The 12,703-nt window shown below is 47.1% G+C and overlaps 1 protein-coding gene across 2 annotated transcripts in view; it reads left to right on the forward strand.

Moving 5' to 3' along the window:
* Positions 1 to 12,703, forward strand: part of DYNC2H1 (dynein cytoplasmic 2 heavy chain 1) — a 1,763,151-nt gene that overhangs the window by 1,168,555 nt on the left and 581,893 nt on the right. The window lies entirely within an intron of this gene.

A 12,703-nucleotide genomic window follows, 5' to 3' on the forward strand; every position in this document is an offset into this window, starting at 1 on the left:
GACTGCAATCTGTTGAAATTAAACATCGATGGGAATGTGTCGTTGTGTGCTTGAACAACTGTTAGGTTTCTTCAAATAATGTTTTCACTAGAGTTATGCAACCCCTAATTACACCACAAATGTTGTTCTAAATAGACATGGTTGAAGCTGTCATAGAAACCTCACTGATTTAGTTTAGGACATTTCCCTTATAAGAGAACAGACAAAAATATATGTTGTCCTGTGTCTTAAGATCACCTGTTGTGTCTAGTTGTTGCATAATTTTGACCATTGTAAAGTTATTATGTTTATAAGTTTGTTTTCTGTTTGTAAGTCTGTCATTTCGTAGGCTTTGTTTTTTTGGTGACAGTGTAACTGCAGACGCCTCTTCTCTTTAAGCATTGGTAATGTGCATTTACAACATGCCTATGGTCAATTTGTGTTGCTCTGAAATAGCTGTTGTTAGGTTCATCAAACTAATGTGCAAAGTATCTGGAGGCATTCAGGCACATCTGCGGCTCAGTTTTGGGCACCTTGCAGTCTGTTGCCAGGTACATGGATACTTTGGTTTCTTTGTAGTTTGAGTACAAATATATATCAAGTGGCTTAAAAGCCCTCTGTTTGCTCTAGTCATTTAACTGAAGGGTAACAATGCTATCAAACAAGTTGTATTCAGGAAAGCAAAAGCATACTCTCTTGGATTATTAGTATGCACAAACCAAAGGTCCTCCTGCAAAAGAGGTGCAAGTGCTACACCCAAAGAGGGCTGTTTTTTTGGGTTTTTTTTAACCATTTTTAAAGCGCCTGGCTACACAGAAGACAGTGTGTCCCCGCGCTAGAATACTGCTAGGTTGCCAGGGGCAGAGGAGGGGTAGATCAAAGATAGGAAACCAGCAAAAGGTTACACAGGAGGGAAAAGGAGTGGAAGGGCGAGATTTTGATCGATACCTTATCACTATTGATCCAAACCTCGGTCTGGTCGACTGAACCTTTGTTGCCTGTCTTTGAGGAAGAAAGTGCATCCATTAGCAAGTTAGTTCACCCAATAAAGGACTCTGCTCCCAAAGATCACAAACAACTTCTAGCTTTCAAAAGTTTATTGTAAAGATATGATAAGCTGCAAATACAGGCATCTCAGAATGAGATTCACGAGATACACAGGTCCAACTACATACATGTGCTCTCTGAAAGCCCTCAGACGAGCAACGGAAATTACTAACACAAGTTCTAAGAATAATAAAGCTATCAGCATTGACGCATATCTCTCCTTCATTTAAGTTGGAGGAAAACACACAGGTTAGGCTGTCCCTACCCTGCTCTAGATGGTATCCCTACTTAACCAAATCCCAACCTAACAAAGGTGTCAGCAGTGAATGACCCCCAAGGGAAGTCACTCACTCTAAGTCTCTTGGTGAAAACCTATAGTTCTCCAGTCATGACCCCTCTCTGCCTACCCATCCGCTCTCTAAAGGGTCCTCAGGTATCTGCTCTAACTCCACCCAGGGGTGCTGTCCCTAATACAAAACAGTCAACAACATTTGAGACGCCCCTTGTGAGACGCCCCTCACGTGGTGTAGCTTCTGGCTTTTTCCATGCTGCTTTGTATTGGGCCTCATACGTTGGAGTTGACCTTGCTTCTCAGACTCTTCTCCGGCCCGCTGATACCCCTTAAACATTCCAGAACCCTCCTCCATGTCTGGGCCGTCTACTAAACAGACCTCTATTCATTCATTTATAATTGGATCCCCCCTTTTCCCTTGCAGACAGACATCTGCAGCCAAGAACCCAACTCTCATAGACTTCCAAAAAGGTTTGCAACATTTCTCGGCCCAGACATGTACGTGTAAATCAATGTTAAAACATTTCAGGCCTACAGCATTTCTCATAATGATTATAGCATTCAACTTCTTCATTAATTAAGCATGTTAATACTCTTATTCTATTAATCAGTAAACACATCTATAAATCATGGCCCATTAATGCAATGACCAAAACATTAGTTCAATCTATGTCGTGAAAAGAAACACCTTCCCCTTCCCTTCTAGCTCTGGCCCTGAGGCCTACCACATTCTGCGTTTAACCACATGCCATCTTACATTTTAGCAGCTTACACGACATGAATTCGGGAATAATCACATCTAATAAAATCATATAGTGTCACACATTTCTGTATTAGTTCCACTTCTACTTAAATCTCTACATTAGCTATACATTCAGAATATAATTGCAGATACTACTAGCACTCATGGCATTTCTCCTCATGATTTGTGCTTACTACAGATAAGTGTGATGCACTCATACATTTAGGTCAGTTTGCGCTCTCTCAGTTCCCCCCTTTGATGACCTCTCGGGGTCATCACTAACATTTAAACTGCAGTTATTGCTGGCATAACTTGTCTCTGCGCTTCCAGAGCCCTCAGACTCCTGTACTGATTATCTTGTATGGCAGCCAATCTCTGCAGCTGCGCTCTTTGGGCTCTTTCTGACCTTCTTGCTCTGTACCATTTGAATACCCTCACCAATCCCCACAATATGATCCCACAGATCAATATTATGATGATAGGTTTTAGTATATACCACACAAAGCTTTTGCCTAAGGTGGAGATCCACCCTCCAACTTCACTCATTCCATGGCCCACCTTTTCCCAGACATTTTCTCTACTCAAGTCTTCGATCTCCTTGTGAATATTAGTTATGTTCCTAATAACTTTCTCAAGGGGCTTTGAATTGTCTGGAATGTAAGTACAACATTCCTGGACCTTCAAAGCCTTACAGACTCCGCCCTCTTTTGCTAGTAGGACATCTAACGCAAGACGGTTCTGAAGAACCATAGCCCTTATCGATTGCATCTCTCCTTCTACCAGCATTAAGGACTGAGCAGTGCTGGCAGACAACCTGTCGACAACTGTTGCCAGTCGTCTAATTTTAACATCATTAAGAATTACTCCCAAAAGAGGGAACATAGCTCCAAAGACATCTCCAACCATTTCTGCATCTCCTACATCTCTCCTTCCCCTCGATGATGTCTTGCCCTCAATGATCACTAAGTCTTGTGCATGATATATTTTGGGGAAGACAATTGCTAGGTAACATGATCCATACCAGTTGTCAGGTAGTCTCACGTAGGCATTTCTTCCACATACAAAATACACATTTGGAATCACTTGCATTCCCTTCAGGAAATCTTTAGTATAGTACTCTATATTGAAAGCATGTTCACAGTCGACTTCTCCCACGTATACATTTTCATAATACGTTTTGGCTCGGTGAAGACATAGCTTTCCTCTCTGCGTCTTATCTAAAGCTATTGGACCACTACTACCCTTTCTCTTGTGTGCCTTCTCTTCCTCGGTCCAATCTGTTTTCCATTGTCCTGATTTTTTCAAAATCTTTTGTCTCCTGTAACGATCATCCACCTGCCCTATGAACTTCTTCTCGACTTCTGACACTTTGCATGTCAGGTTATTTCTACGGGCATGTGAAGTATCTAAGGTAATCCAAGGAATGAAGAACTTGGCCAGTCTGTCTTCACTCTTCCAGTAGTCCCATTTGTTCATCTGCTTATAATTTGGGACTTCTGGCAACACTGAATCATAGTTGGAGAAATAGTATTCAAAACTATCTCTCTCATAAAATATACTAAGCAATAAGCTACATGTAATGCCATATGTCAGCGGGAGGTGATGGTATCTAATGCCTTCATCTACAGACGCCGGCAACTGCATGCAGACGTAACAGTCCTTAACCTCCATGGCATCCACGTATTCATATAAGAGTTTAGCATAAGCATTTGACCTAAAGTCTCCTTGGGACTCATCTACGTGTAACCTGCGGGCTTCTGCAGCTAATAACGCTTTCTCTTGAATGTTTTCCCTTTTCTCACCAGCAACAGTAGGTGTAAGCGTTTCTACAGATTTCACATCAGTTACCTTCGCCTCTTCCTCATGTCCCTTTACATAAGAAATTGTTACCACTAAAGCTATCAATATTATCACTCCTACTATTAGTGTACCTATTATACATTTAGCTCTGCGGTTCTGGGTGCCGGCTTCCATTTCGTCAGACAATATAGCTCTCTCTTATCTTAGCAAAAAGTTCTTTTCCTCTCGTTCCTTTACAGTCTCTTTTTAATCCTTTTGTCTTTAGAATCCACACAACTGGAAGCTGACAACCTTTTTCGCAAAAGTCCTTTAACAGTTCAATAAAGACAACCCTAGCCCTTCTCCATCAACTCAAGGGAAGTTCCCTAATATTCTCTGCTTCCTGGGCGCTAGGTAATCTTCTTTTTCTGCTTGCTTTATTTACAAAGTCCTTTAAGCATCTACTATCAAGTTTGTACCTGCAGCTTCGATAGCAAAGTTCAGTATTTCCAAACGAAGATTGTGCTCTTCATGGGCTGTTATCGTTGTACCAAAGTCGGGGAATTGCAATTCTGAAAGAAACATGTGTTTTAACTTGCTGAGGCGGGGAGGTCTGGGGAGCATGAATGTTAGTGACCCTTCTTGTTCGACTCCGGGTACCAACAGTCGTATTTCCACGGTGACGATGGGCTCAGAACTGGACACCACCACCGCTCGGATCCTCCCTGTCTCCTGTTTCACAGACATTTGTCGCCAGATATGTCCACTCAGGTGTGGAGTATCTTCTGTTAGGCACACGCACTCTTCTTGACCTTCTTCGGTCCGGTGCTTCAGCGCCCTGAGCACCTTCTTCCGGGTCTGAGTCTTCTGATATCGGAGGAAGGGTTACCTCTGGAGTTGACCTCAGGCTAGAACTCCTTCTTTGCGGCCAATTAGCTTCTCCACGTGCCCTTCTACTCCTTCTCCTTCTTGTCTGTTCTCGCTCTCTGTCAGACCTGTCAGTGTCTGACTCGTACTCCCAGCTACTTTCTCCTTCTGTAGCGTCGTCTGTTTCGCTGTTGTACTGACCGTCCTCAGCTTGGTCAGACTCGTTCCCTGCTTCCGCTGGCACCTCTTCAGCTTGGCTAGCCCCCTCTATGGCATCTCGGTCCTCTGCTGGACGTCTATCCGAGAGAGGAGCTGTTTCTTCCCGAGGTGCTGGAACCCTTCGCGTATGTGACGCGTGGATCCAATTGGGCAGGCCTCCCACCTTCACAGCCGTATTCGCAATCAAGATGATCTGGAAGGGCCCACGCCAACGAACATCCAAGCAGCTTCTTCTCACATGTTTTTTCACCAGGACCCAGTCCCCAGGATACAGGTCATGGCACGGGCCCTGGCACGATGGAACCTCGGCAGCCTGCACCTGAAGGGACACAGAATGAATGGCGTCAGACAGCCCCTTACAATAGTCCAGGATCATATCATCTGTGATATTTAACAGTGCAGTCGTTGGGACAGATGGCAGCCTCATTGCTCTCCCCATTAACACCTCATGTGGTGACAACCCCGTTCTTCTGTCTGGGGTACTACGAAGGCTCATGAGGACCAATGGCAGGGCGTCAGGCCAACTCAGGGTCGTTGAGGAGCACACTTTGGCAATTCGGGCTTTGATCGTGCCATTGATCTGCTCCACAATTCCTGAGGCTTCTGGTCGGTAACTACAATGCAACTTTTGATCGATATTTAGAGCTGCACAAATCATCTTCACAAGCTCGCTATTGAAATGCGTTCCCCTATCTGATTCCAAAGAGGCCGGCACCCCGAAGCGCGGAATGAGTTCCCTAAGCAGTAACTTAGCCACTGTGAGGGTGTCGCACCTACGTGTAGGGTATGCCTCAACCCATCTGGAGAACACACAAACAACCACCAGGACATAGCGGAGGCGGTTGCATCTCGGCATTTCAATGAAATCTATCTGCATTCGATTGAATGGACCTCCAGACCTTCCTATGTGACTCAGTGCAACTGGTGTTCTTTTCCCTACGTTCAGCTGCTGACAGGTCACACAACGCTGGCACACTGCTTCTGCTGCTATTCTAAACTTAGGATTGTACCAAGTCTGTCTAAACACTCTCAGCATAGCGTCTCTCCCTAGGTGTACGGGACCATGTATGAGTCTGGCCATTGGACTCACCATCTCATTGGGCAACACTGCTCTGCCGTCTGCTGAGACCCAAAAATGGGACTCACCCATTACACATCCTGCCTTTTCCCATGTTTCTTTTTCAAAATCAGGAGCATTTTCTTGCATGTTTGCCAGTTCATCCCAAGTATCAACAGTTTCCAATATCATGGCTAATTCAGTCCTTACATTTATTCCACCCACTTCCACCTCTATGAAAGAGTACCCTTGTTCTGCGCAATACCGCGCGACTTCATCAGCATATCTATTGCCTTTCGAAACGAAGTCCTCATTTCTGGTATGTGCGGTGCACTTTACAACTGCGATACCTGCTGGGCATTGCAACGCCTCTAACAACAGGCGCACAAACTCTCCATTGCGAATGGGAGAGCCTGAAGAGGTCATGAACCCTCTTTGAGACCATAACTGCCCGTAATCATGAACCACCCCATAACCATATTGGCTGTCGGTGTATATGGTGACTCGAATTTGCTTGCTTGCCAAGCAAGCACGTGTCAAGGCAATAATCTCGGCTACCTGAGCGGAGTGTACTCCTTCCAGGCACCCAGCTTCTACAACTCCAGTAATTGTACAAACAGCGTAAGCTGCTCTCAACTGCCCAACTTCGTCTCTTACACATGAGCCATCGACAAAGAAAATTTCATCTGGGTCGGTCAGTGGCTCATCTACGATGTCGGGTCTGGGTTTGGTGCATAGTTCAGTCACATCGAGGCAGTCATGGTCTGTACATTCATCATCATCCTCGATATCATTTGGGAGTGGCATCAAGGTGGCAGGGTTCAAAACAGAGCATCTCTTGAGGGTCACATTCTCTGCAGCAAGAATAACTTGCTCATAGCGCGTGAGCCTGCTGTTGGTCAGATGCTGTGTTTTGGTCCTGGTCATCAACAGTTCAACAGAATGGGGCACGCACACCTCTAACGGGTGCCCCATGACGATATTTTCACATCTCTCAATGCTGACACCCGTTGCAGCAACGGATTTGAGACATCCGGGCAACGCTGCGGCTACTGGGTCTAAAGTAGCCGAGAAATAAGCAACTGGTCTACGGGCATTCCCATGGATTTGGACTAACACAGACAACGCGCAACCTTCTCTCTCACAACAGTAAAGAAAAAATGGTTTATTGTAATCAGGCATTCCCAATGCCGGAGCACGACACAGGTCCTCTCGCAGCTGTAGGAATGCCATCAAACAGTCTTTGTCCCATGGTACCGGATCGCTCACCTCCTTGTGCGTCAGTTTTTGCAAGGGCTTTGCTTTCAGTGAAAAGTTCGCGATCCACTGTCGGCAATAACCCACCATCCCTAGGAACATCCTGACCTCTCTCTGTGTCTTAGGCGCATTCATTTTCATGATCGCCTCTATCCTGTCTGGTGACACCTTTCGTTTGCCTTTCTCTATTCTGTGTCCCAAGTACTGCACTTCTGTCAGGCAGTACTGCAACTTTCCCGGGGACACCTTGTGCCCATTGGCAGCTAGGTGATTTAACAAAGCAATGGAGTCCTCCCTGCAAGCTTCTTCTGTTTCTGACGCCACGAGGAGATCGTCTATGTACTGGACCAGAACTGACTTCTGGGGCAGCACTAGACTTTCAAGATTTTTCTTCAAAAGCTGGTTAAAGATCGATGGGCTCTCTGTATACCCCTGAGGAATACGACACCATGTTAGGACGCGATTTTCCAGCTTAAATGCGAAAAGAAAATGGCTTTCTTCGTCCAGAGGGATCGAAAAGAAAGCCTGACAAAGATCGATCACAGTGAACCACTCAGCTTGGAATGGAATCTGAAACAGTATCACTGATGGATTCGGTACCACTGGACAACACGAAACGACTATGTTATTAATCTTTCGAAGGTCCTGCACTATCCGAAATTTCCCATTTGGTTTCTGCAGACCCATAATCGGGGAGTTGCATGGACTACCCACGATTTCTTTCAGTATTCCCTGTTTAATCATGGACTCGATCACGGGTTTTATGCCTGCAATCGTTTCTGGAGTCAATTTATATTGGGGTGTTCTTGGGAACTCAGCATGCGGTTTCACTACAATTTTCACTGGGTCCACCCCTTTGACCAATCCTATCTCTTCCCCAGTGAAATCCCATACTTCTGGTGCAACTGTCTCTCTCAAGTCCCAGGGGAGCTCATCTACTGTCAAAGTAGGGTACAGCTCCACGCATATTCTTGAGTTTGCAACCTTGAAATCTGCGTCATCATCATTGGTCAATACCTCCACTCCCTGAGGTGTACAGTATATAGTACAATTCAATTTACACAACAGGTCTCTGCCTAGCAGACACACAGGACTTGAATCGCAAACCACAAACTGGTGCTCATCGCTGTACTTCCCTATTTTCACCTGTACCGGTTCTGTCAATTGGCTGGTTATTCTCCTGTTTGCGACCCCCACCACTTGTATGGTCTCTCCAGACATGGGCAGGTCTGGAACTGCAGCTGATCTGATCGTGGACCTAGTGGCTCCTGTGTCCACCAGAAAGGTCGTGGGGCACCCTGCTACTTCTGCTTCTACATAGGGTCCCCTCTGGTCCACCTCCAAGGCTGCCCCGAGGGTGCAGTCTTCTCTTTCCACTCTCTGTCCGGTTAATGGGTCCACATAATAGCACTCTTCTCCTTCTACAAACAGGGGCATCTGTCTATAGGTCTTACCCATAGTCCCTACTCGAGGAGGTTGCGGGAACTGGGCTCGGGGAGGAGCCCCCCCCCCTTTTAGCACCTTTCCCTGGTATGGCGTCACCCCTCTCGTAGGCGCTCTCTGGACCTCTTCCTCCTCTTCCTCTTGTTCTCCTATCTCTACATTGTAGGGACACTCGCGTTTCCAATGCCCCACCTCGTTACACTGGTGGCACCTAGTCGTTTTCTTCAAGGCAGCTATGTCTACTCTGGGTCTAAAGGTGGAACTCTCCTCATTGCCCTTGTTCTGACTGTACTGCTTCTTTCCTCCTGTACCTGTTCCTTGCTGCTGTTGCTGCTGTCCCCCCTTTCCTGCTGCCTGCATCTGTACCACCATCAACTTTTCTTTTAGTTTCTTAGCCTTGGAGTCTATCTCATCACAGCAGTACCTGGCATACCTCAGTATTTCGTCTAGGGGTTTACTTTGCCAACAAATCGAGTGTTGCTGAATCATTAAACTAATATCCGGTCTCAGTCCCAGGACGAACTTGGACACGAATTGCCCTATGTCTTTTGGATCCATTACATCCAGGCCGCTATACTGTTTAAACGCCTTCAGCAATCTCTCGTAATATTCGTGGACGGTCTCTTTGGGTTCCTGTCTGGTTCGGTCTATTCTGACCCAATCTATGTCTTGCATTGGCACTTTCTCTTTCAGCCAAGTCATCACTCTCTCGAATTTTGCCATCACAATCTCGGACGGCCCATTAGTCTTAGCATCTCTCTCCGGCTCCGTTGTGGGCCACTCAGCGCTAACCTTGCATGCTGTCCACAGATCTCCTGGTACTACAATGTCGAACAGCGTGTTCAGATCTATCCATAGGACCTTTGAGATTTTTACAAATCTCTCGACTTGCTTGTACCACTCCACTGGGTTTTCCCGCAATTTGGGGAAGGAGGTGGTAAAAGCAGCTAAATCTCCCCTACTCCAAGGGACATGTACATAATTCCCATTGGCGACTTCACGCAAAGGGTATGCTTCTATTCCCTGCAGCCCTGGTGTCATACCAAGCGTGCTTCTCCTGCCGGTCCCTTTCTTGGACCACCTCTCTTCCCACTTATCTAGTGCCCTCCATGTCCTTATTCCAGTGATCAGTTCCCTTATGTGCGTTTTCAGCCCAATCGTTCTCCTCTCATCTAGGTCTCGATCTGTGTAATGTAGCCTGTGGTTACCCTGTAATGCTTTGGTTCTTGACAGGTCCACCATATATTTGCCTGCTAGTTCGACTAACTTCTCATGGATTGCTCTCGCTTTCCGAGTGATGTCCTTTGCCATATACAGTATTTCATCCTGCTCATACATTTCCATTCTTTCTAAAGGCAGGGTACCATCTATCATGTCATCCAGGTCTGACCTTAAGCTGGCGACATCGAGTCTCTTGGCTTTTATCTCAGCCCGCAATATGTCTTTCGAAGGGGGCTCACTGGTCTCCCTACCATCCCAACTCCGAGCTCTACGTTTGGGCTCGGGAGAGTTAATGAGTGCTCTCCCTTGCTCCCATCTCTCCAGGTCCCATGCTCGGCCATCCGATCTTGGAAGGTGATGGAACACGGGCCTGTTACCCCCACTCTTGCTCTGTCCACTCTCTTCTTCTTCTCTCCTTTCACCGTACGCCTCTCTGTTATTTTCCCTCTGGTCGCTACTCTCCCTTTGCCTAGTATCGCTCAGTATCCGATACGATCCTTCCTGGTTCCCCATATTCCCTGGGCTGCGCTCATTTCCGTCATCACAGGGACTATGGTGCGACCTCTCACAACTCCCATTCAGTTCTCTGGTGCCGGGCACACAGTGTGGACACTTAAAGCTGTTTCTGTACTCTTGCGCTCTCCTCTCCTCTTCACTGAGTATTGGGCGCGCCACCCTCCCATTCCCGGGGCCCCCGTTTTCCAGGTCTGTTCTACCTCCACTCCGGGCCCAATGGGTGACTCCCCTACTATCTCTCTCTCTACAGTCCCACTCCGGGCTGCTCTCCCCAGCCCCGCAGTGAGTCCGAGCTCTGCTGTCCTGACTTTCCCTTTCAGCTTCTGCAGCTATGATGCTCTTGTGAGCCTCCACTGCCTCATCCCACTTCTTCATGTACTCATTTAGCTCTTGAAAGGATTTTCGTCCAGATCCCCTCAGATCCACTGGCCATCTAGGGCCCCCAGGGTCCCCTCCTGGGTCCCCTGCTATGTGCATCGGGGTGCTCCACTCTCTTGGTATCGGCATCTGACTTGGGGAATTAATCGTATCGTTCCTCCTTGCCGTCTCTGCTCTTTCTCTGTCCTTCCGTACCCGTTCTTCCCCTCTTGCTCTTTCTTGGTCATATATCGATATTATAGGACCTATGGTAACAGGTACCTGTAGTGCATCTGGTAATGCGTAGGATGTGGCGCTCTCCGTTTCCGGCGCTCTTTGTACCACAAACCTCCCGACTACCTGTTGCACCTGACTAGGCTGGGACAGCTCTTTCTTTGCCTCAGGATCCCACTCTGAACTGGGAAGCGGTCTATGCTCTCCTGCATTGCCCCCCTTTTCTCCTTCACTATGCTCGACCTCTCCCCCTGCTCTATTATACGGGGGTGGCCTGTCTGTCAATAATCTGTTTATCAGGCTGTCCTCTGTTTCGCTCTCATCATCTTCTTCTAGGGGGCTTTTATTTACGGGCACCTCTAACACCGGGTATAGTTTATTTACTTCCATGTTATGCACTCTCCATCTTTTAGCATCCGCATCCCACCTGGCATCCTGCACTGCCCTTACCGATCGTTTCACCCTTTCTTGTCGTCTGTTCATATTCTTTTCATGCGCTGCCCTAATCCATGCATCAAGAGCTTCAAACTGGGTCGGTCTAGGCAAGGGTCTCATTGAGGTCATGACTGATTTTAATCGATGTAACACCTCTAATCTGAACGTCCCGTACTTCGGGAACGTCAGTTCCTCATTTCCTTCAGTAATCTTACTCCACTCTGATATCCAAAGGATCGTATGCAACCCAACATTTACTGCCATGTAACGAGCCGGCGTACCCTCCGGCGGGGCTTCTTCCCCTTCATACGATCCCCGCTTCTCTTTTTTAAACACCGCTCTCAGCCATTTAAAACACTTCATAATTATACGCACAATATCCAGCCTCGCTACTCTGTTTACTTCCTGATGACAATCCACCAATCCTGTCGCGGCTTTGCTAACTTGGCCTATCGCAGCGCGGTCTTTCTCCGGTCGGCCAATCACGTCGCGACACTTTCTGACGTCTTTGCTAGCTGGCCTATCACAGCGCGGTCTTTCTCCTGTCGGCCAATCACGTCGCGACTCTTTCTGACGTCACTTTTCTCCGCTTCGCAGCAGCACCCCTCCTTTCTCAACTCGTCTCCCGGTCATGCATGCGTCCCATTCATACACCGAAAAATGACTACTTCCGACCAAGCGGTCACTTCCCTCGACTGTACGTCCACAGTCTATATGTAATTGTCAACACAACTGACGAAATGTCTATCGTCTCTCTGATAGGTTGCTTACACACACAGTAACTTCCGACCAGCGTCCGTTACTCACGCACTCACTCTTACGTTCCCCCTATCTCGGTCTTTCGGGTGATCAATGGTACCTCATGACCCCCTTCACACTAGTTAACAATTACTCTGGGTGTCCGATACACCCGAACCACTTAAGCTCTCCTTGAACTTAAGATTTCCACCGGTTGCGCGCGCTCACAACCTGTTCCACAGTCACTCTACAGACATTCAACTCCGCCAAACATTACAACATAGATACAATACAAAAACACCGCAATCTAACACGCATGACCCTTTATACTCACTCTCGACCGATACTGCTGCTTTTTCTGTCTCACGTCATCCGGATCTTCTTCGGCGGGCGGTTCTTCCGATCATCGATTTCTAGGGGCCTTTGGGTAATCTAACCTGGCCTAGGTCACCGTCCTCAAGAAGGCAACCATCCTCTATAGCTACCAACTGGAAGGGCGAGATTTTGATCGATACCTTAT

This window comes from Lissotriton helveticus, chromosome 8 (assembly GCF_964261635.1).
Source record: "Lissotriton helveticus chromosome 8, aLisHel1.1, whole genome shotgun sequence".
NCBI lineage: Eukaryota > Metazoa > Chordata > Amphibia > Caudata > Salamandridae > Lissotriton > Lissotriton helveticus.